The 23,278-nt window shown below is 50.3% G+C and overlaps 20 non-coding genes across 20 annotated transcripts; all 20 read left to right on the forward strand.

Annotated features, from left to right (window-relative positions):
* Positions 1-837: 837 nt before the first annotated feature.
* LOC126216604 (5S ribosomal RNA) lies at positions 838-956 on the forward strand. Its single transcript, XR_007542192.1, has one exon. It is a non-coding gene; the product is annotated as a 5S ribosomal RNA (ribosomal RNA).
* Positions 957-1,986: 1,030 nt separating this feature from the next.
* Positions 1,987-2,105, forward strand: LOC126216617 (5S ribosomal RNA). The gene has a single exon (XR_007542203.1). It is a non-coding gene; the product is annotated as a 5S ribosomal RNA (ribosomal RNA).
* Positions 2,106-3,134: 1,029 nt separating this feature from the next.
* LOC126216629 (5S ribosomal RNA) lies at positions 3,135-3,253 on the forward strand. The gene has a single exon (XR_007542214.1). It is a non-coding gene; the product is annotated as a 5S ribosomal RNA (ribosomal RNA).
* Positions 3,254-4,281: 1,028 nt separating this feature from the next.
* LOC126216630 (5S ribosomal RNA) lies at positions 4,282-4,400 on the forward strand. Its single transcript, XR_007542215.1, has one exon. It is a non-coding gene; the product is annotated as a 5S ribosomal RNA (ribosomal RNA).
* Positions 4,401-5,430: 1,030 nt separating this feature from the next.
* Positions 5,431-5,549, forward strand: LOC126216631 (5S ribosomal RNA). Its single transcript, XR_007542216.1, has one exon. It is a non-coding gene; the product is annotated as a 5S ribosomal RNA (ribosomal RNA).
* A 1,030-nt stretch (positions 5,550-6,579) lies between these two features.
* On the forward strand, positions 6,580-6,698 carry LOC126216606 (5S ribosomal RNA). Its single transcript, XR_007542193.1, has one exon. It is a non-coding gene; the product is annotated as a 5S ribosomal RNA (ribosomal RNA).
* A 1,030-nt stretch (positions 6,699-7,728) lies between these two features.
* Positions 7,729-7,847, forward strand: LOC126216607 (5S ribosomal RNA). Its single transcript, XR_007542194.1, has one exon. It is a non-coding gene; the product is annotated as a 5S ribosomal RNA (ribosomal RNA).
* A 1,029-nt stretch (positions 7,848-8,876) lies between these two features.
* Positions 8,877-8,995, forward strand: LOC126216608 (5S ribosomal RNA). The gene has a single exon (XR_007542195.1). It is a non-coding gene; the product is annotated as a 5S ribosomal RNA (ribosomal RNA).
* Positions 8,996-10,025: 1,030 nt separating this feature from the next.
* Positions 10,026-10,144, forward strand: LOC126216609 (5S ribosomal RNA). Its single transcript, XR_007542196.1, has one exon. It is a non-coding gene; the product is annotated as a 5S ribosomal RNA (ribosomal RNA).
* A 1,030-nt stretch (positions 10,145-11,174) lies between these two features.
* On the forward strand, positions 11,175-11,293 carry LOC126216610 (5S ribosomal RNA). Its single transcript, XR_007542197.1, has one exon. It is a non-coding gene; the product is annotated as a 5S ribosomal RNA (ribosomal RNA).
* A 1,030-nt stretch (positions 11,294-12,323) lies between these two features.
* LOC126216611 (5S ribosomal RNA) lies at positions 12,324-12,442 on the forward strand. Its single transcript, XR_007542198.1, has one exon. It is a non-coding gene; the product is annotated as a 5S ribosomal RNA (ribosomal RNA).
* A 1,030-nt stretch (positions 12,443-13,472) lies between these two features.
* Positions 13,473-13,591, forward strand: LOC126216612 (5S ribosomal RNA). Its single transcript, XR_007542199.1, has one exon. It is a non-coding gene; the product is annotated as a 5S ribosomal RNA (ribosomal RNA).
* A 1,029-nt stretch (positions 13,592-14,620) lies between these two features.
* Positions 14,621-14,739, forward strand: LOC126216613 (5S ribosomal RNA). The gene has a single exon (XR_007542200.1). It is a non-coding gene; the product is annotated as a 5S ribosomal RNA (ribosomal RNA).
* Positions 14,740-15,769: 1,030 nt separating this feature from the next.
* LOC126216614 (5S ribosomal RNA) lies at positions 15,770-15,888 on the forward strand. Its single transcript, XR_007542201.1, has one exon. It is a non-coding gene; the product is annotated as a 5S ribosomal RNA (ribosomal RNA).
* Positions 15,889-16,918: 1,030 nt separating this feature from the next.
* On the forward strand, positions 16,919-17,037 carry LOC126216615 (5S ribosomal RNA). Its single transcript, XR_007542202.1, has one exon. It is a non-coding gene; the product is annotated as a 5S ribosomal RNA (ribosomal RNA).
* A 1,030-nt stretch (positions 17,038-18,067) lies between these two features.
* On the forward strand, positions 18,068-18,186 carry LOC126216618 (5S ribosomal RNA). Its single transcript, XR_007542204.1, has one exon. It is a non-coding gene; the product is annotated as a 5S ribosomal RNA (ribosomal RNA).
* A 1,030-nt stretch (positions 18,187-19,216) lies between these two features.
* On the forward strand, positions 19,217-19,335 carry LOC126216619 (5S ribosomal RNA). Its single transcript, XR_007542205.1, has one exon. It is a non-coding gene; the product is annotated as a 5S ribosomal RNA (ribosomal RNA).
* Positions 19,336-20,364: 1,029 nt separating this feature from the next.
* Positions 20,365-20,483, forward strand: LOC126216620 (5S ribosomal RNA). The gene has a single exon (XR_007542206.1). It is a non-coding gene; the product is annotated as a 5S ribosomal RNA (ribosomal RNA).
* Positions 20,484-21,513: 1,030 nt separating this feature from the next.
* LOC126216621 (5S ribosomal RNA) lies at positions 21,514-21,632 on the forward strand. Its single transcript, XR_007542207.1, has one exon. It is a non-coding gene; the product is annotated as a 5S ribosomal RNA (ribosomal RNA).
* Positions 21,633-22,662: 1,030 nt separating this feature from the next.
* On the forward strand, positions 22,663-22,781 carry LOC126216622 (5S ribosomal RNA). Its single transcript, XR_007542208.1, has one exon. It is a non-coding gene; the product is annotated as a 5S ribosomal RNA (ribosomal RNA).
* Positions 22,782-23,278: the final 497 nt, after the last annotated feature.

The raw sequence follows: 23,278 nt of genomic DNA on the forward strand, positions 1-23,278 counted from the left end.
CGACAAAACAGTACGAATCGGCAGATATGTTCTGAAATACGTCAGCGCCTGTTGTTGTGTAGCGGTGTACAATTCCTACTTCGATATGTAATCATAAATTTATTCTTTCGTCTCGTCTCGTCATCTCCTGCAGACGTTTCTTGTGCTTGCGCTGTTATATGGGCCACGACCCGAGCGGCAGCGAGCGGCAGTCGAGCAAAGTCGGGACAAGTCGGGACGGGGCGGGGACAGGGACAGCGATAGGAATGGTGCGGATGCACTGCAAATTACGCAAACATCTCGTCTGAGGCGGAGGCGAGGCGAGGAAGCTCACATCGCCAGCAGTGGCGCCCTCCAACAAGACACTGCCACACGCCGCACAGGCCATACGCCGGTCGGCCGCGCGCCAGCCATCCACTGGACACCAGGGACAAGATGCGTCTTCCGCGAGTGTCGAAGGCTGCACGCGCCCAGCGGATGACAGGAGGTGCCACGAGCAGCTGTGCGTCTCACACACGCGGCGGCGCGCCCGCTAACTCGGCAGTCGCTCCGCTGGCACGTCGGATTGCGGAAGGAAGTGCTTACAATTACAATTCTGTTCATGTTTTGTTGTAAAGATGTTATCTTGTAACGATTTAATGTTAAAAAATAAATGTATAAATTTAACAAAAAATAAAAAAAAACTACGAAGCGCGTCCTTCCGGTGCATAATTTTTGGAACTCAGGATTGCATTCGCGCTAACCCGACGATTTGTCAATAACAAATAATGCGCCTGAGTTCGACCGAAAAGTATGATTTTGTGTGTCTTGGGATAAGAACCGAATGCGAATTCTGCCGTGCGCCTACATTTTACGGGCGCCAACGGCCATACCATGTTGACTACACCGGTTCTCGTCCGATCACCGAAGTTAAGCAACATCGGGCCCGGTTAGTACTTGGATGGGTGACCGCCTGGGAACACCGGGTGCTGTTGGCCGCCCTTTATTTACTTGTTTTTTTATATACAGCCACCCCTGCCAGCCCTGTTTCCATACGACCTTTCTGAAGTGACAAAGATACTTCCTTAAGCATTTTAAACTACTGTAATGACCATAAGGTATGAAATTGCAGTAAATATCTCAGTTTGAGGGAGAATGTGCTAACCAAGTTCGCCAGGAAGTCTTTGAAAACGACAAAACAGTACGAATCGGCAGATATGTTCTGAAATACGTCAGCGCCTGTTGTTGTGTAGCGGTGTACAATTCCTACTTCGATATGTAATCATAAATTTATTCTTTCGTCTCGTCTCGTCATCTCCTGCAGACGTTTCTTGTGCTTGCGCTGTTATATGGGCCACGACCCGAGCGGCAGCGAGCGGCAGTCGAGCAAAGTCGGGACAAGTCGGGACGGGGCGGGGACAGGGACAGCGATAGGAATGGTGCGGATGCACTGCAAATTACGCAAACATCTCGTCTGAGGCGGAGGCGAGGCGAGGAAGCTCACATCGCCAGCAGTGGCGCCCTCCAACAAGACACTGCCACACGCCGCACAGGCCATACGCCGGTCGGCCGCGCGCCAGCCATCCACTGGACACCAGGGACAAGATGCGTCTTCCGCGAGTGTCGAAGGCTGCACGCGCCCAGCGGATGACAGGAGGTGCCACGAGCAGCTGTGCGTCTCACACACGCGGCGGCGCGCCCGCTAACTCGGCAGTCGCTCCGCTGGCACGTCGGATTGCGGAAGGAAGTGCTTACAATTACAATTCTGTTCATGTTTTGTTGTAAAGATGTTATCTTGTAACGATTTAATGTTAAAAAATAAATGTATAAATTTAACAAAAAATAAAAAAAAACTACGAAGCGCGTCCTTCCGGTGCATAATTTTTGGAACTCAGGATTGCATTCGCGCTAACCCGACGATTTGTCAATAACAAATAATGCGCCTGAGTTCGACCGAAAAGTATGATTTTGTGTGTCTTGGGATAAGAACCGAATGCGAATTCTGCCGTGCGCCTACATTTTACGGGCGCCAACGGCCATACCATGTTGACTACACCGGTTCTCGTCCGATCACCGAAGTTAAGCAACATCGGGCCCGGTTAGTACTTGGATGGGTGACCGCCTGGGAACACCGGGTGCTGTTGGCCGCCCTTTATTTACTTGTTTTTTTATATACAGCCACCCCTGCCAGCCCTGTTTCCATACGACCTTTCTGAAGTGACAAAGATACTTCCTTAAGCATTTTAAACTACTGTAATGACCATAAGGTATGAAATTGCAGTAAATATCTCAGTTTGAGGGAGAATGTGCTAACCAAGTTCGCCAGGAAGTCTTTGAAAACGACAAAACAGTACGAATCGGCAGATATGTTCTGAAATACGTCAGCGCCTGTTGTTGTGTAGCGGTGTACAATTCCTACTTCGATATGTAATCATAAATTTATTCTTTCGTCTCGTCTCGTCATCTCCTGCAGACGTTTCTTGTGCTTGCGCTGTTATATGGGCCACGACCCGAGCGGCAGCGAGCGGCAGTCGAGCAAAGTCGGGACAAGTCGGGACGGGGCGGGGACAGGGACAGCGATAGGAATGGTGCGGATGCACTGCAAATTACGCAAACATCTCGTCTGAGGCGGAGGCGAGGCGAGGAAGCTCACATCGCCAGCAGTGGCGCCCTCCAACAAGACACTGCCACACGCCGCACAGGCCATACGCCGGTCGGCCGCGCGCCAGCCATCCACTGGACACCAGGGACAAGATGCGTCTTCCGCGAGTGTCGAAGGCTGCACGCGCCCAGCGGATGACAGGAGGTGCCACGAGCAGCTGTGCGTCTCACACACGCGGCGGCGCGCCCGCTAACTCGGCAGTCGCTCCGCTGGCACGTCGGATTGCGGAAGGAAGTGCTTACAATTACAATTCTGTTCATGTTTTGTTGTAAAGATGTTATCTTGTAACGATTTAATGTTAAAAATAAATGTATAAATTTAACAAAAAATAAAAAAAAACTACGAAGCGCGTCCTTCCGGTGCATAATTTTTGGAACTCAGGATTGCATTCGCGCTAACCCGACGATTTGTCAATAACAAATAATGCGCCTGAGTTCGACCGAAAAGTATGATTTTGTGTGTCTTGGGATAAGAACCGAATGCGAATTCTGCCGTGCGCCTACATTTTACGGGCGCCAACGGCCATACCATGTTGACTACACCGGTTCTCGTCCGATCACCGAAGTTAAGCAACATCGGGCCCGGTTAGTACTTGGATGGGTGACCGCCTGGGAACACCGGGTGCTGTTGGCCGCCCTTTATTTACTTGTTTTTTTATATACAGCCACCCTGCCAGCCCTGTTTCCATACGACCTTTCTGAAGTGACAAAGATACTTCCTTAAGCATTTTAAACTACTGTAATGACCATAAGGTATGAAATTGCAGTAAATATCTCAGTTTGAGGGAGAATGTGCTAACCAAGTTCGCCAGGAAGTCTTTGAAAACGACAAAACAGTACGAATCGGCAGATATGTTCTGAAATACGTCAGCGCCTGTTGTTGTGTAGCGGTGTACAATTCCTACTTCGATATGTAATCATAAATTTATTCTTTCGTCTCGTCTCGTCATCTCCTGCAGACGTTTCTTGTGCTTGCGCTGTTATATGGGCCACGACCCGAGCGGCAGCGAGCGGCAGTCGAGCAAAGTCGGGACAAGTCGGGACGGGGCGGGGACAGGGACAGCGATAGGAATGGTGCGGATGCACTGCAAATTACGCAAACATCTCGTCTGAGGCGGAGGCGAGGCGAGGAAGCTCACATCGCCAGCAGTGGCGCCCTCCAACAAGACACTGCCACACGCCGCACAGGCCATACGCCGGTCGGCCGCGCGCCAGCCATCCACTGGACACCAGGGACAAGATGCGTCTTCCGCGAGTGTCGAAGGCTGCACGCGCCCAGCGGATGACAGGAGGTGCCACGAGCAGCTGTGCGTCTCACACACGCGGCGGCGCGCCCGCTAACTCGGCAGTCGCTCCGCTGGCACGTCGGATTGCGGAAGGAAGTGCTTACAATTACAATTCTGTTCATGTTTTGTTGTAAAGATGTTATCTTGTAACGATTTAATGTTAAAAAATAAATGTATAAATTTAACAAAAAATAAAAAAAACTACGAAGCGCGTCCTTCCGGTGCATAATTTTTGGAACTCAGGATTGCATTCGCGCTAACCCGACGATTTGTCAATAACAAATAATGCGCCTGAGTTCGACCGAAAAGTATGATTTTGTGTGTCTTGGGATAAGAACCGAATGCGAATTCTGCCGTGCGCCTACATTTTACGGGCGCCAACGGCCATACCATGTTGACTACACCGGTTCTCGTCCGATCACCGAAGTTAAGCAACATCGGGCCCGGTTAGTACTTGGATGGGTGACCGCCTGGGAACACCGGGTGCTGTTGGCCGCCCTTTATTTACTTGTTTTTTTATATACAGCCACCCCTGCCAGCCCTGTTTCCATACGACCTTTCTGAAGTGACAAAGATACTTCCTTAAGCATTTTAAACTACTGTAATGACCATAAGGTATGAAATTGCAGTAAATATCTCAGTTTGAGGGAGAATGTGCTAACCAAGTTCGCCAGGAAGTCTTTGAAAACGACAAAACAGTACGAATCGGCAGATATGTTCTGAAATACGTCAGCGCCTGTTGTTGTGTAGCGGTGTACAATTCCTACTTCGATATGTAATCATAAATTTATTCTTTCGTCTCGTCTCGTCATCTCCTGCAGACGTTTCTTGTGCTTGCGCTGTTATATGGGCCACGACCCGAGCGGCAGCGAGCGGCAGTCGAGCAAAGTCGGGACAAGTCGGGACGGGGCGGGGACAGGGACAGCGATAGGAATGGTGCGGATGCACTGCAAATTACGCAAACATCTCGTCTGAGGCGGAGGCGAGGCGAGGAAGCTCACATCGCCAGCAGTGGCGCCCTCCAACAAGACACTGCCACACGCCGCACAGGCCATACGCCGGTCGGCCGCGCGCCAGCCATCCACTGGACACCAGGGACAAGATGCGTCTTCCGCGAGTGTCGAAGGCTGCACGCGCCCAGCGGATGACAGGAGGTGCCACGAGCAGCTGTGCGTCTCACACACGCGGCGGCGCGCCCGCTAACTCGGCAGTCGCTCCGCTGGCACGTCGGATTGCGGAAGGAAGTGCTTACAATTACAATTCTGTTCATGTTTTGTTGTAAAGATGTTATCTTGTAACGATTTAATGTTAAAAAATAAATGTATAAATTTAACAAAAAATAAAAAAAAACTACGAAGCGCGTCCTTCCGGTGCATAATTTTTGGAACTCAGGATTGCATTCGCGCTAACCCGACGATTTGTCAATAACAAATAATGCGCCTGAGTTCGACCGAAAAGTATGATTTTGTGTGTCTTGGGATAAGAACCGAATGCGAATTCTGCCGTGCGCCTACATTTTACGGGCGCCAACGGCCATACCATGTTGACTACACCGGTTCTCGTCCGATCACCGAAGTTAAGCAACATCGGGCCCGGTTAGTACTTGGATGGGTGACCGCCTGGGAACACCGGGTGCTGTTGGCCGCCCTTTATTTACTTGTTTTTTTATATACAGCCACCCCTGCCAGCCCTGTTTCCATACGACCTTTCTGAAGTGACAAAGATACTTCCTTAAGCATTTTAAACTACTGTAATGACCATAAGGTATGAAATTGCAGTAAATATCTCAGTTTGAGGGAGAATGTGCTAACCAAGTTCGCCAGGAAGTCTTTGAAAACGACAAAACAGTACGAATCGGCAGATATGTTCTGAAATACGTCAGCGCCTGTTGTTGTGTAGCGGTGTACAATTCCTACTTCGATATGTAATCATAAATTTATTCTTTCGTCTCGTCTCGTCATCTCCTGCAGACGTTTCTTGTGCTTGCGCTGTTATATGGGCCACGACCCGAGCGGCAGCGAGCGGCAGTCGAGCAAAGTCGGGACAAGTCGGGACGGGGCGGGGACAGGGACAGCGATAGGAATGGTGCGGATGCACTGCAAATTACGCAAACATCTCGTCTGAGGCGGAGGCGAGGCGAGGAAGCTCACATCGCCAGCAGTGGCGCCCTCCAACAAGACACTGCCACACGCCGCACAGGCCATACGCCGGTCGGCCGCGCGCCAGCCATCCACTGGACACCAGGGACAAGATGCGTCTTCCGCGAGTGTCGAAGGCTGCACGCGCCCAGCGGATGACAGGAGGTGCCACGAGCAGCTGTGCGTCTCACACACGCGGCGGCGCGCCCGCTAACTCGGCAGTCGCTCCGCTGGCACGTCGGATTGCGGAAGGAAGTGCTTACAATTACAATTCTGTTCATGTTTTGTTGTAAAGATGTTATCTTGTAACGATTTAATGTTAAAAAATAAATGTATAAATTTAACAAAAAATAAAAAAAAACTACGAAGCGCGTCCTTCCGGTGCATAATTTTTGGAACTCAGGATTGCATTCGCGCTAACCCGACGATTTGTCAATAACAAATAATGCGCCTGAGTTCGACCGAAAAGTATGATTTTGTGTGTCTTGGGATAAGAACCGAATGCGAATTCTGCCGTGCGCCTACATTTTACGGGCGCCAACGGCCATACCATGTTGACTACACCGGTTCTCGTCCGATCACCGAAGTTAAGCAACATCGGGCCCGGTTAGTACTTGGATGGGTGACCGCCTGGGAACACCGGGTGCTGTTGGCCGCCCTTTATTTACTTGTTTTTTTATATACAGCCACCCCTGCCAGCCCTGTTTCCATACGACCTTTCTGAAGTGACAAAGATACTTCCTTAAGCATTTTAAACTACTGTAATGACCATAAGGTATGAAATTGCAGTAAATATCTCAGTTTGAGGGAGAATGTGCTAACCAAGTTCGCCAGGAAGTCTTTGAAAACGACAAAACAGTACGAATCGGCAGATATGTTCTGAAATACGTCAGCGCCTGTTGTTGTGTAGCGGTGTACAATTCCTACTTCGATATGTAATCATAAATTTATTCTTTCGTCTCGTCTCGTCATCTCCTGCAGACGTTTCTTGTGCTTGCGCTGTTATATGGGCCACGACCCGAGCGGCAGCGAGCGGCAGTCGAGCAAAGTCGGGACAAGTCGGGACGGGGCGGGGACAGGGACAGCGATAGGAATGGTGCGGATGCACTGCAAATTACGCAAACATCTCGTCTGAGGCGGAGGCGAGGCGAGGAAGCTCACATCGCCAGCAGTGGCGCCCTCCAACAAGACACTGCCACACGCCGCACAGGCCATACGCCGGTCGGCCGCGCGCCAGCCATCCACTGGACACCAGGGACAAGATGCGTCTTCCGCGAGTGTCGAAGGCTGCACGCGCCCAGCGGATGACAGGAGGTGCCACGAGCAGCTGTGCGTCTCACACACGCGGCGGCGCGCCCGCTAACTCGGCAGTCGCTCCGCTGGCACGTCGGATTGCGGAAGGAAGTGCTTACAATTACAATTCTGTTCATGTTTTGTTGTAAAGATGTTATCTTGTAACGATTTAATGTTAAAAAATAAATGTATAAATTTAACAAAAAATAAAAAAAAACTACGAAGCGCGTCCTTCCGGTGCATAATTTTTGGAACTCAGGATTGCATTCGCGCTAACCCGACGATTTGTCAATAACAAATAATGCGCCTGAGTTCGACCGAAAAGTATGATTTTGTGTGTCTTGGGATAAGAACCGAATGCGAATTCTGCCGTGCGCCTACATTTTACGGGCGCCAACGGCCATACCATGTTGACTACACCGGTTCTCGTCCGATCACCGAAGTTAAGCAACATCGGGCCCGGTTAGTACTTGGATGGGTGACCGCCTGGGAACACCGGGTGCTGTTGGCCGCCCTTTATTTACTTGTTTTTTTATATACAGCCACCCCTGCCAGCCCTGTTTCCATACGACCTTTCTGAAGTGACAAAGATACTTCCTTAAGCATTTTAAACTACTGTAATGACCATAAGGTATGAAATTGCAGTAAATATCTCAGTTTGAGGGAGAATGTGCTAACCAAGTTCGCCAGGAAGTCTTTGAAAACGACAAAACAGTACGAATCGGCAGATATGTTCTGAAATACGTCAGCGCCTGTTGTTGTGTAGCGGTGTACAATTCCTACTTCGATATGTAATCATAAATTTATTCTTTCGTCTCGTCTCGTCATCTCCTGCAGACGTTTCTTGTGCTTGCGCTGTTATATGGGCCACGACCCGAGCGGCAGCGAGCGGCAGTCGAGCAAAGTCGGGACAAGTCGGGACGGGGCGGGGACAGGGACAGCGATAGGAATGGTGCGGATGCACTGCAAATTACGCAAACATCTCGTCTGAGGCGGAGGCGAGGCGAGGAAGCTCACATCGCCAGCAGTGGCGCCCTCCAACAAGACACTGCCACACGCCGCACAGGCCATACGCCGGTCGGCCGCGCGCCAGCCATCCACTGGACACCAGGGACAAGATGCGTCTTCCGCGAGTGTCGAAGGCTGCACGCGCCCAGCGGATGACAGGAGGTGCCACGAGCAGCTGTGCGTCTCACACACGCGGCGGCGCGCCCGCTAACTCGGCAGTCGCTCCGCTGGCACGTCGGATTGCGGAAGGAAGTGCTTACAATTACAATTCTGTTCATGTTTTGTTGTAAAGATGTTATCTTGTAACGATTTAATGTTAAAAAATAAATGTATAAATTTAACAAAAAATAAAAAAAACTACGAAGCGCGTCCTTCCGGTGCATAATTTTTGGAACTCAGGATTGCATTCGCGCTAACCCGACGATTTGTCAATAACAAATAATGCGCCTGAGTTCGACCGAAAAGTATGATTTTGTGTGTCTTGGGATAAGAACCGAATGCGAATTCTGCCGTGCGCCTACATTTTACGGGCGCCAACGGCCATACCATGTTGACTACACCGGTTCTCGTCCGATCACCGAAGTTAAGCAACATCGGGCCCGGTTAGTACTTGGATGGGTGACCGCCTGGGAACACCGGGTGCTGTTGGCCGCCCTTTATTTACTTGTTTTTTTATATACAGCCACCCCTGCCAGCCCTGTTTCCATACGACCTTTCTGAAGTGACAAAGATACTTCCTTAAGCATTTTAAACTACTGTAATGACCATAAGGTATGAAATTGCAGTAAATATCTCAGTTTGAGGGAGAATGTGCTAACCAAGTTCGCCAGGAAGTCTTTGAAAACGACAAAACAGTACGAATCGGCAGATATGTTCTGAAATACGTCAGCGCCTGTTGTTGTGTAGCGGTGTACAATTCCTACTTCGATATGTAATCATAAATTTATTCTTTCGTCTCGTCTCGTCATCTCCTGCAGACGTTTCTTGTGCTTGCGCTGTTATATGGGCCACGACCCGAGCGGCAGCGAGCGGCAGTCGAGCAAAGTCGGGACAAGTCGGGACGGGGCGGGGACAGGGACAGCGATAGGAATGGTGCGGATGCACTGCAAATTACGCAAACATCTCGTCTGAGGCGGAGGCGAGGCGAGGAAGCTCACATCGCCAGCAGTGGCGCCCTCCAACAAGACACTGCCACACGCCGCACAGGCCATACGCCGGTCGGCCGCGCGCCAGCCATCCACTGGACACCAGGGACAAGATGCGTCTTCCGCGAGTGTCGAAGGCTGCACGCGCCCAGCGGATGACAGGAGGTGCCACGAGCAGCTGTGCGTCTCACACACGCGGCGGCGCGCCCGCTAACTCGGCAGTCGCTCCGCTGGCACGTCGGATTGCGGAAGGAAGTGCTTACAATTACAATTCTGTTCATGTTTTGTTGTAAAGATGTTATCTTGTAACGATTTAATGTTAAAAAATAAATGTATAAATTTAACAAAAAATAAAAAAAAACTACGAAGCGCGTCCTTCCGGTGCATAATTTTTGGAACTCAGGATTGCATTCGCGCTAACCCGACGATTTGTCAATAACAAATAATGCGCCTGAGTTCGACCGAAAAGTATGATTTTGTGTGTCTTGGGATAAGAACCGAATGCGAATTCTGCCGTGCGCCTACATTTTACGGGCGCCAACGGCCATACCATGTTGACTACACCGGTTCTCGTCCGATCACCGAAGTTAAGCAACATCGGGCCCGGTTAGTACTTGGATGGGTGACCGCCTGGGAACACCGGGTGCTGTTGGCCGCCCTTTATTTACTTGTTTTTTTATATACAGCCACCCCTGCCAGCCCTGTTTCCATACGACCTTTCTGAAGTGACAAAGATACTTCCTTAAGCATTTTAAACTACTGTAATGACCATAAGGTATGAAATTGCAGTAAATATCTCAGTTTGAGGGAGAATGTGCTAACCAAGTTCGCCAGGAAGTCTTTGAAAACGACAAAACAGTACGAATCGGCAGATATGTTCTGAAATACGTCAGCGCCTGTTGTTGTGTAGCGGTGTACAATTCCTACTTCGATATGTAATCATAAATTTATTCTTTCGTCTCGTCTCGTCATCTCCTGCAGACGTTTCTTGTGCTTGCGCTGTTATATGGGCCACGACCCGAGCGGCAGCGAGCGGCAGTCGAGCAAAGTCGGGACAAGTCGGGACGGGGCGGGGACAGGGACAGCGATAGGAATGGTGCGGATGCACTGCAAATTACGCAAACATCTCGTCTGAGGCGGAGGCGAGGCGAGGAAGCTCACATCGCCAGCAGTGGCGCCCTCCAACAAGACACTGCCACACGCCGCACAGGCCATACGCCGGTCGGCCGCGCGCCAGCCATCCACTGGACACCAGGGACAAGATGCGTCTTCCGCGAGTGTCGAAGGCTGCACGCGCCCAGCGGATGACAGGAGGTGCCACGAGCAGCTGTGCGTCTCACACACGCGGCGGCGCGCCCGCTAACTCGGCAGTCGCTCCGCTGGCACGTCGGATTGCGGAAGGAAGTGCTTACAATTACAATTCTGTTCATGTTTTGTTGTAAAGATGTTATCTTGTAACGATTTAATGTTAAAAAATAAATGTATAAATTTAACAAAAAATAAAAAAAAACTACGAAGCGCGTCCTTCCGGTGCATAATTTTTGGAACTCAGGATTGCATTCGCGCTAACCCGACGATTTGTCAATAACAAATAATGCGCCTGAGTTCGACCGAAAAGTATGATTTTGTGTGTCTTGGGATAAGAACCGAATGCGAATTCTGCCGTGCGCCTACATTTTACGGGCGCCAACGGCCATACCATGTTGACTACACCGGTTCTCGTCCGATCACCGAAGTTAAGCAACATCGGGCCCGGTTAGTACTTGGATGGGTGACCGCCTGGGAACACCGGGTGCTGTTGGCCGCCCTTTATTTACTTGTTTTTTTATATACAGCCACCCCTGCCAGCCCTGTTTCCATACGACCTTTCTGAAGTGACAAAGATACTTCCTTAAGCATTTTAAACTACTGTAATGACCATAAGGTATGAAATTGCAGTAAATATCTCAGTTTGAGGGAGAATGTGCTAACCAAGTTCGCCAGGAAGTCTTTGAAAACGACAAAACAGTACGAATCGGCAGATATGTTCTGAAATACGTCAGCGCCTGTTGTTGTGTAGCGGTGTACAATTCCTACTTCGATATGTAATCATAAATTTATTCTTTCGTCTCGTCTCGTCATCTCCTGCAGACGTTTCTTGTGCTTGCGCTGTTATATGGGCCACGACCCGAGCGGCAGCGAGCGGCAGTCGAGCAAAGTCGGGACAAGTCGGGACGGGGCGGGGACAGGGACAGCGATAGGAATGGTGCGGATGCACTGCAAATTACGCAAACATCTCGTCTGAGGCGGAGGCGAGGCGAGGAAGCTCACATCGCCAGCAGTGGCGCCCTCCAACAAGACACTGCCACACGCCGCACAGGCCATACGCCGGTCGGCCGCGCGCCAGCCATCCACTGGACACCAGGGACAAGATGCGTCTTCCGCGAGTGTCGAAGGCTGCACGCGCCCAGCGGATGACAGGAGGTGCCACGAGCAGCTGTGCGTCTCACACACGCGGCGGCGCGCCCGCTAACTCGGCAGTCGCTCCGCTGGCACGTCGGATTGCGGAAGGAAGTGCTTACAATTACAATTCTGTTCATGTTTTGTTGTAAAGATGTTATCTTGTAACGATTTAATGTTAAAAAATAAATGTATAAATTTAACAAAAAATAAAAAAAAACTACGAAGCGCGTCCTTCCGGTGCATAATTTTTGGAACTCAGGATTGCATTCGCGCTAACCCGACGATTTGTCAATAACAAATAATGCGCCTGAGTTCGACCGAAAAGTATGATTTTGTGTGTCTTGGGATAAGAACCGAATGCGAATTCTGCCGTGCGCCTACATTTTACGGGCGCCAACGGCCATACCATGTTGACTACACCGGTTCTCGTCCGATCACCGAAGTTAAGCAACATCGGGCCCGGTTAGTACTTGGATGGGTGACCGCCTGGGAACACCGGGTGCTGTTGGCCGCCCTTTATTTACTTGTTTTTTTATATACAGCCACCCCTGCCAGCCCTGTTTCCATACGACCTTTCTGAAGTGACAAAGATACTTCCTTAAGCATTTTAAACTACTGTAATGACCATAAGGTATGAAATTGCAGTAAATATCTCAGTTTGAGGGAGAATGTGCTAACCAAGTTCGCCAGGAAGTCTTTGAAAACGACAAAACAGTACGAATCGGCAGATATGTTCTGAAATACGTCAGCGCCTGTTGTTGTGTAGCGGTGTACAATTCCTACTTCGATATGTAATCATAAATTTATTCTTTCGTCTCGTCTCGTAATCTCCTGCAGACGTTTCTTGTGCTTGCGCTGTTATATGGGCCACGACCCGAGCGGCAGCGAGCGGCAGTCGAGCAAAGTCGGGACAAGTCGGGACGGGGCGGGGACAGGGACAGCGATAGGAATGGTGCGGATGCACTGCAAATTACGCAAACATCTCGTCTGAGGCGGAGGCGAGGCGAGGAAGCTCACATCGCCAGCAGTGGCGCCCTCCAACAAGACACTGCCACACGCCGCACAGGCCATACGCCGGTCGGCCGCGCGCCAGCCATCCACTGGACACCAGGGACAAGATGCGTCTTCCGCGAGTGTCGAAGGCTGCACGCGCCCAGCGGATGACAGGAGGTGCCACGAGCAGCTGTGCGTCTCACACACGCGGCGGCGCGCCCGCTAACTCGGCAGTCGCTCCGCTGGCACGTCGGATTGCGGAAGGAAGTGCTTACAATTACAATTCTGTTCATGTTTTGTTGTAAAGATGTTATCTTGTAACGATTTAATGTTAAAAAATAAATGTATAAATTTAACAAAAAATAAAAAAAAACTACGAAGCGCGTCCTTCCGGTGCATAATTTTTGGAACTCAGGATTGCATTCGCGCTAACCCGACGATTTGTCAATAACAAATAATGCGCCTGAGTTCGACCGAAAAGTATGATTTTGTGTGTCTTGGGATAAGAACCGAATGCGAATTCTGCCGTGCGCCTACATTTTACGGGCGCCAACGGCCATACCATGTTGACTACACCGGTTCTCGTCCGATCACCGAAGTTAAGCAACATCGGGCCCGGTTAGTACTTGGATGGGTGACCGCCTGGGAACACCGGGTGCTGTTGGCCGCCCTTTATTTACTTGTTTTTTTATATACAGCCACCCCTGCCAGCCCTGTTTCCATACGACCTTTCTGAAGTGACAAAGATACTTCCTTAAGCATTTTAAACTACTGTAATGACCATAAGGTATGAAATTGCAGTAAATATCTCAGTTTGAGGGAGAATGTGCTAACCAAGTTCGCCAGGAAGTCTTTGAAAACGACAAAACAGTACGAATCGGCAGATATGTTCTGAAATACGTCAGCGCCTGTTGTTGTGTAGCGGTGTACAATTCCTACTTCGATATGTAATCATAAATTTATTCTTTCGTCTCGTCTCGTCATCTCCTGCAGACGTTTCTTGTGCTTGCGCTGTTATATGGGCCACGACCCGAGCGGCAGCGAGCGGCAGTCGAGCAAAGTCGGGACAAGTCGGGACGGGGCGGGGACAGGGACAGCGATAGGAATGGTGCGGATGCACTGCAAATTACGCAAACATCTCGTCTGAGGCGGAGGCGAGGCGAGGAAGCTCACATCGCCAGCAGTGGCGCCCTCCAACAAGACACTGCCACACGCCGCACAGGCCATACGCCGGTCGGCCGCGCGCCAGCCATCCACTGGACACCAGGGACAAGATGCGTCTTCCGCGAGTGTCGAAGGCTGCACGCGCCCAGCGGATGACAGGAGGTGCCACGAGCAGCTGTGCGTCTCACACACGCGGCGGCGCGCCCGCTAACTCGGCAGTCGCTCCGCTGGCACGTCGGATTGCGGAAGGAAGTGCTTACAATTACAATTCTGTTCATGTTTTGTTGTAAAGATGTTATCTTGTAACGATTTAATGTTAAAAAATAAATGTATAAATTTAACAAAAAATAAAAAAAACTACGAAGCGCGTCCTTCCGGTGCATAATTTTTGGAACTCAGGATTGCATTCGCGCTAACCCGACGATTTGTCAATAACAAATAATGCGCCTGAGTTCGACCGAAAAGTATGATTTTGTGTGTCTTGGGATAAGAACCGAATGCGAATTCTGCCGTGCGCCTACATTTTACGGGCGCCAACGGCCATACCATGTTGACTACACCGGTTCTCGTCCGATCACCGAAGTTAAGCAACATCGGGCCCGGTTAGTACTTGGATGGGTGACCGCCTGGGAACACCGGGTGCTGTTGGCCGCCCTTTATTTACTTGTTTTTTTATATACAGCCACCCCTGCCAGCCCTGTTTCCATACGACCTTTCTGAAGTGACAAAGATACTTCCTTAAGCATTTTAAACTACTGTAATGACCATAAGGTATGAAATTGCAGTAAATATCTCAGTTTGAGGGAGAATGTGCTAACCAAGTTCGCCAGGAAGTCTTTGAAAACGACAAAACAGTACGAATCGGCAGATATGTTCTGAAATACGTCAGCGCCTGTTGTTGTGTAGCGGTGTACAATTCCTACTTCGATATGTAATCATAAATTTATTCTTTCGTCTCGTCTCGTCATCTCCTGCAGACGTTTCTTGTGCTTGCGCTGTTATATGGGCCACGACCCGAGCGGCAGCGAGCGGCAGTCGAGCAAAGTCGGGACAAGTCGGGACGGGGCGGGGACAGGGACAGCGATAGGAATGGTGCGGATGCACTGCAAATTACGCAAACATCTCGTCTGAGGCGGAGGCGAGGCGAGGAAGCTCACATCGCCAGCAGTGGCGCCCTCCAACAAGACACTGCCACACGCCGCACAGGCCATACGCCGGTCGGCCGCGCGCCAGCCATCCACTGGACACCAGGGACAAGATGCGTCTTCCGCGAGTGTCGAAGGCTGCACGCGCCCAGCGGATGACAGGAGGTGCCACGAGCAGCTGTGCGTCTCACACACGCGGCGGCGCGCCCGCTAACTCGGCAGTCGCTCCGCTGGCACGTCGGATTGCGGAAGGAAGTGCTTACAATTACAATTCTGTTCATGTTTTGTTGTAAAGATGTTATCTTGTAACGATTTAATGTTAAAAAATAAATGTATAAATTTAACAAAAAATAAAAAAAAACTACGAAGCGCGTCCTTCCGGTGCATAATTTTTGGAACTCAGGATTGCATTCGCGCTAACCCGACGATTTGTCAATAACAAATAATGCGCCTGAGTTCGACCGAAAAGTATGATTTTGTGTGTCTTGGGATAAGAACCGAATGCGAATTCTGCCGTGCGCCTACATTTTACGGGCGCCAACGGCCATACCATGTTGACTACACCGGTTCTCGTCCGATCACCGAAGTTAAGCAACATCGGGCCCGGTTAGTACTTGGATGGGTGACCGCCTGGGAACACCGGGTGCTGTTGGCCGCCCTTTATTTACTTGTTTTTTTATATACAGCCACCCCTGCCAGCCCTGTTTCCATACGACCTTTCTGAAGTGACAAAGATACTTCCTTAAGCATTTTAAACTACTGTAATGACCATAAGGTATGAAATTGCAGTAAATATCTCAGTTTGAGGGAGAATGTGCTAACCAAGTTCGCCAGGAAGTCTTTGAAAACGACAAAACAGTACGAATCGGCAGATATGTTCTGAAATACGTCAGCGCCTGTTGTTGTGTAGCGGTGTACAATTCCTACTTCGATATGTAATCATAAATTTATTCTTTCGTCTCGTCTCGTCATCTCCTGCAGACGTTTCTTGTGCTTGCGCTGTTATATGGGCCACGACCCGAGCGGCAGCGAGCGGCAGTCGAGCAAAGTCGGGACAAGTCGGGACGGGGCGGGGACAGGGACAGCGATAGGAATGGTGCGGATGCACTGCAAATTACGCAAACATCTCGTCTGAGGCGGAGGCGAGGCGAGGAAGCTCACATCGCCAGCAGTGGCGCCCTCCAACAAGACACTGCCACACGCCGCACAGGCCATACGCCGGTCGGCCGCGCGCCAGCCATCCACTGGACACCAGGGACAAGATGCGTCTTCCGCGAGTGTCGAAGGCTGCACGCGCCCAGCGGATGACAGGAGGTGCCACGAGCAGCTGTGCGTCTCACACACGCGGCGGCGCGCCCGCTAACTCGGCAGTCGCTCCGCTGGCACGTCGGATTGCGGAAGGAAGTGCTTACAATTACAATTCTGTTCATGTTTTGTTGTAAAGATGTTATCTTGTAACGATTTAATGTTAAAAAATAAATGTATAAATTTAACAAAAAATAAAAAAAAACTACGAAGCGCGTCCTTCCGGTGCATAATTTTTGGAACTCAGGATTGCATTCGCGCTAACCCGACGATTTGTCAATAACAAATAATGCGCCTGAGTTCGACCGAAAAGTATGATTTTGTGTGTCTTGGGATAAGAACCGAATGCGAATTCTGCCGTGCGCCTACATTTTACGGGCGCCAACGGCCATACCATGTTGACTACACCGGTTCTCGTCCGATCACCGAAGTTAAGCAACATCGGGCCCGGTTAGTACTTGGATGGGTGACCGCCTGGGAACACCGGGTGCTGTTGGCCGCCCTTTATTTACTTGTTTTTTTATATACAGCCACCCCTGCCAGCCCTGTTTCCATACGACCTTTCTGAAGTGACAAAGATACTTCCTTAAGCATTTTAAACTACTGTAATGACCATAAGGTATGAAATTGCAGTAAATATCTCAGTTTGAGGGAGAATGTGCTAACCAAGTTCGCCAGGAAGTCTTTGAAAACGACAAAACAGTACGAATCGGCAGATATGTTCTGAAATACGTCAGCGCCTGTTGTTGTGTAGCGGTGTACAATTCCTACTTCGATATGTAATCATAAATTTATTCTTTCGTCTCGTCTCGTCATCTCCTGCAGACGTTTCTTGTGCTTGCGCTGTTATATGGGCCACGACCCGAGCGGCAGCGAGCGGCAGTCGAGCAAAGTCGGGACAAGTCGGGACGGGGCGGGGACAGGGACAGCGATAGGAATGGTGCGGATGCACTGCAAATTACGCAAACATCTCGTCTGAGGCGGAGGCGAGGCGAGGAAGCTCACATCGCCAGCAGTGGCGCCCTCCAACAAGACACTGCCACACGCCGCACAGGCCATACGCCGGTCGGCCGCGCGCCAGCCATCCACTGGACACCAGGGACAAGATGCGTCTTCCGCGAGTGTCGAAGGCTGCACGCGCCCAGCGGATGACAGGAGGTGCCACGAGCAGCTGTGCGTCTCACACACGCGGCGGCGCGCCCGCTAACTCGGCAGTCGCTCCGCTGGCACGTCGGATTGCGGAAGGAAGTGCTTACAATTACAATTCTGTTCATGTTTTGTTGTAAAGATGTTATCTTGTAACGATTTAATGTTAAAAAATAAATGTATAAATTTAACAAAAAATAAAAAAAAACTACGAAGCGCGTCCTTCCGGTGCATAATTTTTGGAACTCAGGATTGCATTCGCGCTAACCCGACGATTTGTCAATAACAAATAATGCGCCTGAGTTCGACCGAAAAGTATGATTTTGTGTGTCTTGGGATAAGAACCGAATGCGAATTCTGCCGTGCGCCTACATTTTACGGGCGCCAACGGCCATACCATGTTGACTACACCGGTTCTCGTCCGATCACCGAAGTTAAGCAACATCGGGCCCGGTTAGTACTTGGATGGGTGACCGCCTGGGAACACCGGGTGCTGTTGGCCGCCCTTTATTTACTTGTTTTTTTATATACAGCCACCCCTGCCAGCCCTGTTTCCATACGACCTTTCTGAAGTGACAAAGATACTTCCTTAAGCATTTTAAACTACTGTAATGACCATAAGGTATGAAATTGCAGTAAATATCTCAGTTTGAGGGAGAATGTGCTAACCAAGTTCGCCAGGAAGTCTTTGAAAACGACAAAACAGTACGAATCGGCAGATATGTTCTGAAATACGTCAGCGCCTGTTGTTGTGTAGCGGTGTACAATTCCTACTTCGATATGTAATCATAAATTTATTCTTTCGTCTCGTCTCGTCATCTCCTGCAGACGTTTCTTGTGCTTGCGCTGTTATATGGGCCACGACCCGAGCGGCAGCGAGCGGCAGTCGAGCAAAGTCGGGACAAGTCGGGACGGGGCGGGGACAGGGACAGCGATAGGAATGGTGCGGATGCACTGCAAATTACGCAAACATCTCGTCTGAGGCGGAGGCGAGGCGAGGAAGCTCACATCGCCAGCAGTGGCGCCCTCCAACAAGACACTGCCACACGCCGCACAGGCCATACGCCGGTCGGCCGCGCGCCAGCCATCCACTGGACACCAGGGACAAGATGCGTCTTCCGCGAGTGTCGAAGGCTGCACGCGCCCAGCGGATGACAGGAGGTGCCACGAGCAGCTGTGCGTCTCACACACGCGGCGGCGCGCCCGCTAACTCGGCAGTCGCTCCGCTGGCACGTCGGATTGCGGAAGGAAGTGCTTACAATTACAATTCTGTTCATGTTTTGTTGTAAAGATGTTATCTTGTAACGATTTAATGTTAAAAAATAAATGTATAAATTTAACAAAAAATAAAAAAAAACTACGAAGCGCGTCCTTCCGGTGCATAATTTTTGGAACTCAGGATTGCATTCGCGCTAACCCGACGATTTGTCAATAACAAATAATGCGCCTGAGTTCGACCGAAAAGTATGATTTTGTGTGTCTTGGGATAAGAACCGAATGCGAATTCTGCCGTGCGCCTACATTTTACGGGCGCCAACGGCCATACCATGTTGACTACACCGGTTCTCGTCCGATCACCGAAGTTAAGCAACATCGGGCCCGGTTAGTACTTGGATGGGTGACCGCCTGGGAACACCGGGTGCTGTTGGCCGCCCTTTATTTACTTGTTTTTTTATATACAGCCACCCCTGCCAGCCCTGTTTCCATACGACCTTTCTGAAGTGACAAAGATACTTCCTTAAGCATTTTAAACTACTGTAATGACCATAAGGTATGAAATTGCAGTAAATATCTCAGTTTGAGGGAGAATGTGCTAACCAAGTTCGCCAGGAAGTCTTTGAAAACGACAAAACAGTACGAATCGGCAGATATGTTCTGAAATACGTCAGCGCCTGTTGTTGTGTAGCGGTGTACAATTCCTACTTCGATATGTAATCATAAATTTATTCTTTCGTCTCGTCTCGTCATCTCCTGCAGACGTTTCTTGTGCTTGCGCTGTTATATGGGCCACGACCCGAGCGGCAGCGAGCGGCAGTCGAGCAAAGTCGGGACAAGTCGGGACGGGGCGGGGACAGGGACAGCGATAGGAATGGTGCGGATGCACTGCAAATTACGCAAACATCTCGTCTGAGGCGGAGGCGAGGCGAGGAAGCTCACATCGCCAGCAGTGGCGCCCTCCAACAAGACACTGCCACACGCCGCACAGGCCATACGCCGGTCGGCCGCGCGCCAGCCATCCACTGGACACCAGGGACAAGATGCGTCTTCCGCGAGTGTCGAAGGCTGCACGCGCCCAGCGGATGACAGGAGGTGCCACGAGCAGCTGTGCGTCTCACACACGCGGCGGCGCGCCCGCTAACTCGGCAGTCGCTCCGCTGGCACGTCGGATTGCGGAAGGAAGTGCTTACAATTACAATTCTGTTCATGTTTTGTTGTAAAGATGTTATCTTGTAACGATTTAATGTTAAAAAATAAATGTATAAATTTAACAAAAAATAAAAAAAACTACGAAGCGCGTCCTTCCGGTGCATAATTTTTGGAACTCAGGATTGCATTCGCGCTAACCCGACGATTTGTCAATAACAAATAATGCGCCTGAGTTCGACCGAAAAGTATGATTTTGTGTGTCTTGGGATAAGAACCGAATGCGAATTCTGCCGTGCGCCTACATTTTACGGGCGCCAACGGCCATACCATGTTGACTACACCGGTTCTCGTCCGATCACCGAAGTTAAGCAACATCGGGCCCGGTTAGTACTTGGATGGGTGACCGCCTGGGAACACCGGGTGCTGTTGGCCGCCCTTTATTTACTTGTTTTTTTATATACAGCCACCCCTGCCAGCCCTGTTTCCATACGACCTTTCTGAAGTGACAAAGATACTTCCTTAAGCATTTTAAACTACTGTAATGACCATAAGGTATGAAATTGCAGTAAATATCTCAGTTTGAGGGAGAATGTGCTAACCAAGTTCGCCAGGAAGTCTTTGAAAACGACAAAACAGTACGAATCGGCAGATATGTTCTGAAATACGTCAGCGCCTGTTGTTGTGTAGCGGTGTACAATTCCTACTTCGATATGTAATCATAAATTTATTCTTTCGTCTCGTCTCGTCATCTCCTGCAGACGTTTCTTGTGCTTGCGCTGTTATATGGGCCACGACCCGAGCGGCAGCGAGCGGCAGTCGAGCAAAGTCGGGACAAGTCGGGACGGGGCGGGGACAGGGACAGCGATAGGAATGGTGCGGATGCACTGCAAATTACGCAAACATCTCGTCTGAGGCGGAGGCGAGGCGAGGAAGCTCACATCGCCAGCAGTGGCGCCCTCCAACAAGACACTGCCACACGCCGCACAGGCCATACGCCGGTCGGCCGCGCGCCAGCCATCCACTGGACACCAGGGACAAGATGCGTCTTCCGCGAGTGTCGAAGGCTGCACGCGCCCAGCGGATGACAGGAGGTGCCACGAGCAGCTGTGCGTCTCACACACGCGGCGGCGCGCCCGCTAACTCGGCAGTCGCTCCGCTGGCACGTCGGATTGCGGAAGGAAGTGCTTACAATTACAATTCTGTTCATGTTTTGTTGTAAAGATGTTATCTTGTAACGATTTAATGTTAAAAAATAAATGTATAAATTTAACAAAAAATAAAAAAAAACTACGAAGCGCGTCCTTCCGGTGCATAATTTTTGGAACTCAGGATTGCATTCGCGCTAACCCGACGATTTGTCAATAACAAATAATGCGCCTGAGTTCGACCGAAAAGTATGATTTTGTGTGTCTTGGGATAAGAACCGAATGCGAATTCTGCCGTGCGCCTACATTTTACGGGCGCCAACGGCCATACCATGTTGACTACACCGGTTCTCGTCCGATCACCGAAGTTAAGCAACATCGGGCCCGGTTAGTACTTGGATGGGTGACCGCCTGGGAACACCGGGTGCTGTTGGCCGCCCTTTATTTACTTGTTTTTTTATATACAGCCACCCCTGCCAGCCCTGTTTCCATACGACCTTTCTGAAGTGACAAAGATACTTCCTTAAGCATTTTAAACTACTGTAATGACCATAAGGTATGAAATTGCAGTAAATATCTCAGTTTGAGGGAGAATGTGCTAACCAAGTTCGCCAGGAAGTCTTTGAAAACGACAAAACAGTACGAATCGGCAGATATGTTCTGAAATACGTCAGCGCCTGTTGTTGTGTAGCGGTGTACAATTCCTACTTCGATATGTAATCATAAATTTATTCTTTCGTCTCGTCTCGTCATCTCCTGCAGACGTTTCTTGTGCTTGCGCTGTTATATGGGCCACGACCCGAGCGGCAGCGAGCGGCAGTCGAGCAAAGTCGGGACAAGTCGGGACGGGGCGGGGACAGGGACAGCGATAGGAATGGTGCGGATGCACTGCAAATTACGCAAACATCTCGTCTGAGGCGGAGGCGAGGCGAGGAAGCTCACATCGCCAGCAGTGGCGCCCTCCAACAAGACACTGCCACACGCCGCACAGGCCATACGCCGGTCGGCCGCGCGCCAGCCATCCACTGGACACCAGGGACAAGATGCGTCTTCCGCGAGTGTCGAAGGCTGCACGCGCCCAGCGGATGACAGGAGGTGCCACGAGCAGCTGTGCGTCTCACACACGCGGCGGCGCGCCCGCTAACTCGGCAGTCGCTCCGCTGGCACGTCGGATTGCGGAAGGAAGTGCTTACAATTACAATTCTGTTCATGTTTTGTTGTAAAGATGTTATCTTGTAACGATTTAATGTTAAAAAATAAATGTATAAATTTAACAAAAAATAAAAAAAAACTACGAAGCGCGTCCTTCCGGTGCATAATTTTTGGAACTCAGGATTGCATTCGCGCTAACCCGACGATTTGTCAATAACAAATAATGCGCCTGAGTTCGACCGAAAAGTATGATTTTGTGTGTCTTGGGATAAGAACCGAATGCGAATTCTGCCGTGCGCCTACATTTTACGGGCGCCAACGGCCATACCATGTTGACTACACCGGTTCTCGTCCGATCACCGAAGTTAAGCAACATCGGGCCCGGTTAGTACTTGGATGGGTGACCGCCTGGGAACACCGGGTGCTGTTGGCCGCCCTTTATTTACTTGTTTTTTTATATACAGCCACCCCTGCCAGCCCTGTTTCCATACGACCTTTCTGAAGTGACAAAGATACTTCCTTAAGCATTTTAAACTACTGTAATGACCATAAGGTATGAAATTGCAGTAAATATCTCAGTTTGAGGGAGAATGTGCTAACCAAGTTCGCCAGGAAGTCTTTGAAAACGACAAAACAGTACGAATCGGCAGATATGTTCTGAAATACGTCAGCGCCTGTTGTTGTGTAGCGGTGTACAATTCCTACTTCGATATGTAATCATAAATTTATTCTTTCGTCTCGTCTCGTCATCTCCTGCAGACGTTTCTTGTGCTTGCGCTGTTATATGGGCCACGACCCGAGCGGCAGCGAGCGGCAGTCGAGCAAAGTCGGGACAAGTCGGGACGGGGCGGGGACAGGGACAGCGATAGGAATGGTGCGGATGCACTGCAAATTACGCAAACATCTCGTCTGAGGCGGAGGCGAGGCGAG

Source organism: Schistocerca nitens, unplaced genomic scaffold (assembly GCF_023898315.1).
Source record: "Schistocerca nitens isolate TAMUIC-IGC-003100 unplaced genomic scaffold, iqSchNite1.1 HiC_scaffold_26, whole genome shotgun sequence".
NCBI lineage: Eukaryota > Metazoa > Arthropoda > Insecta > Orthoptera > Acrididae > Schistocerca > Schistocerca nitens.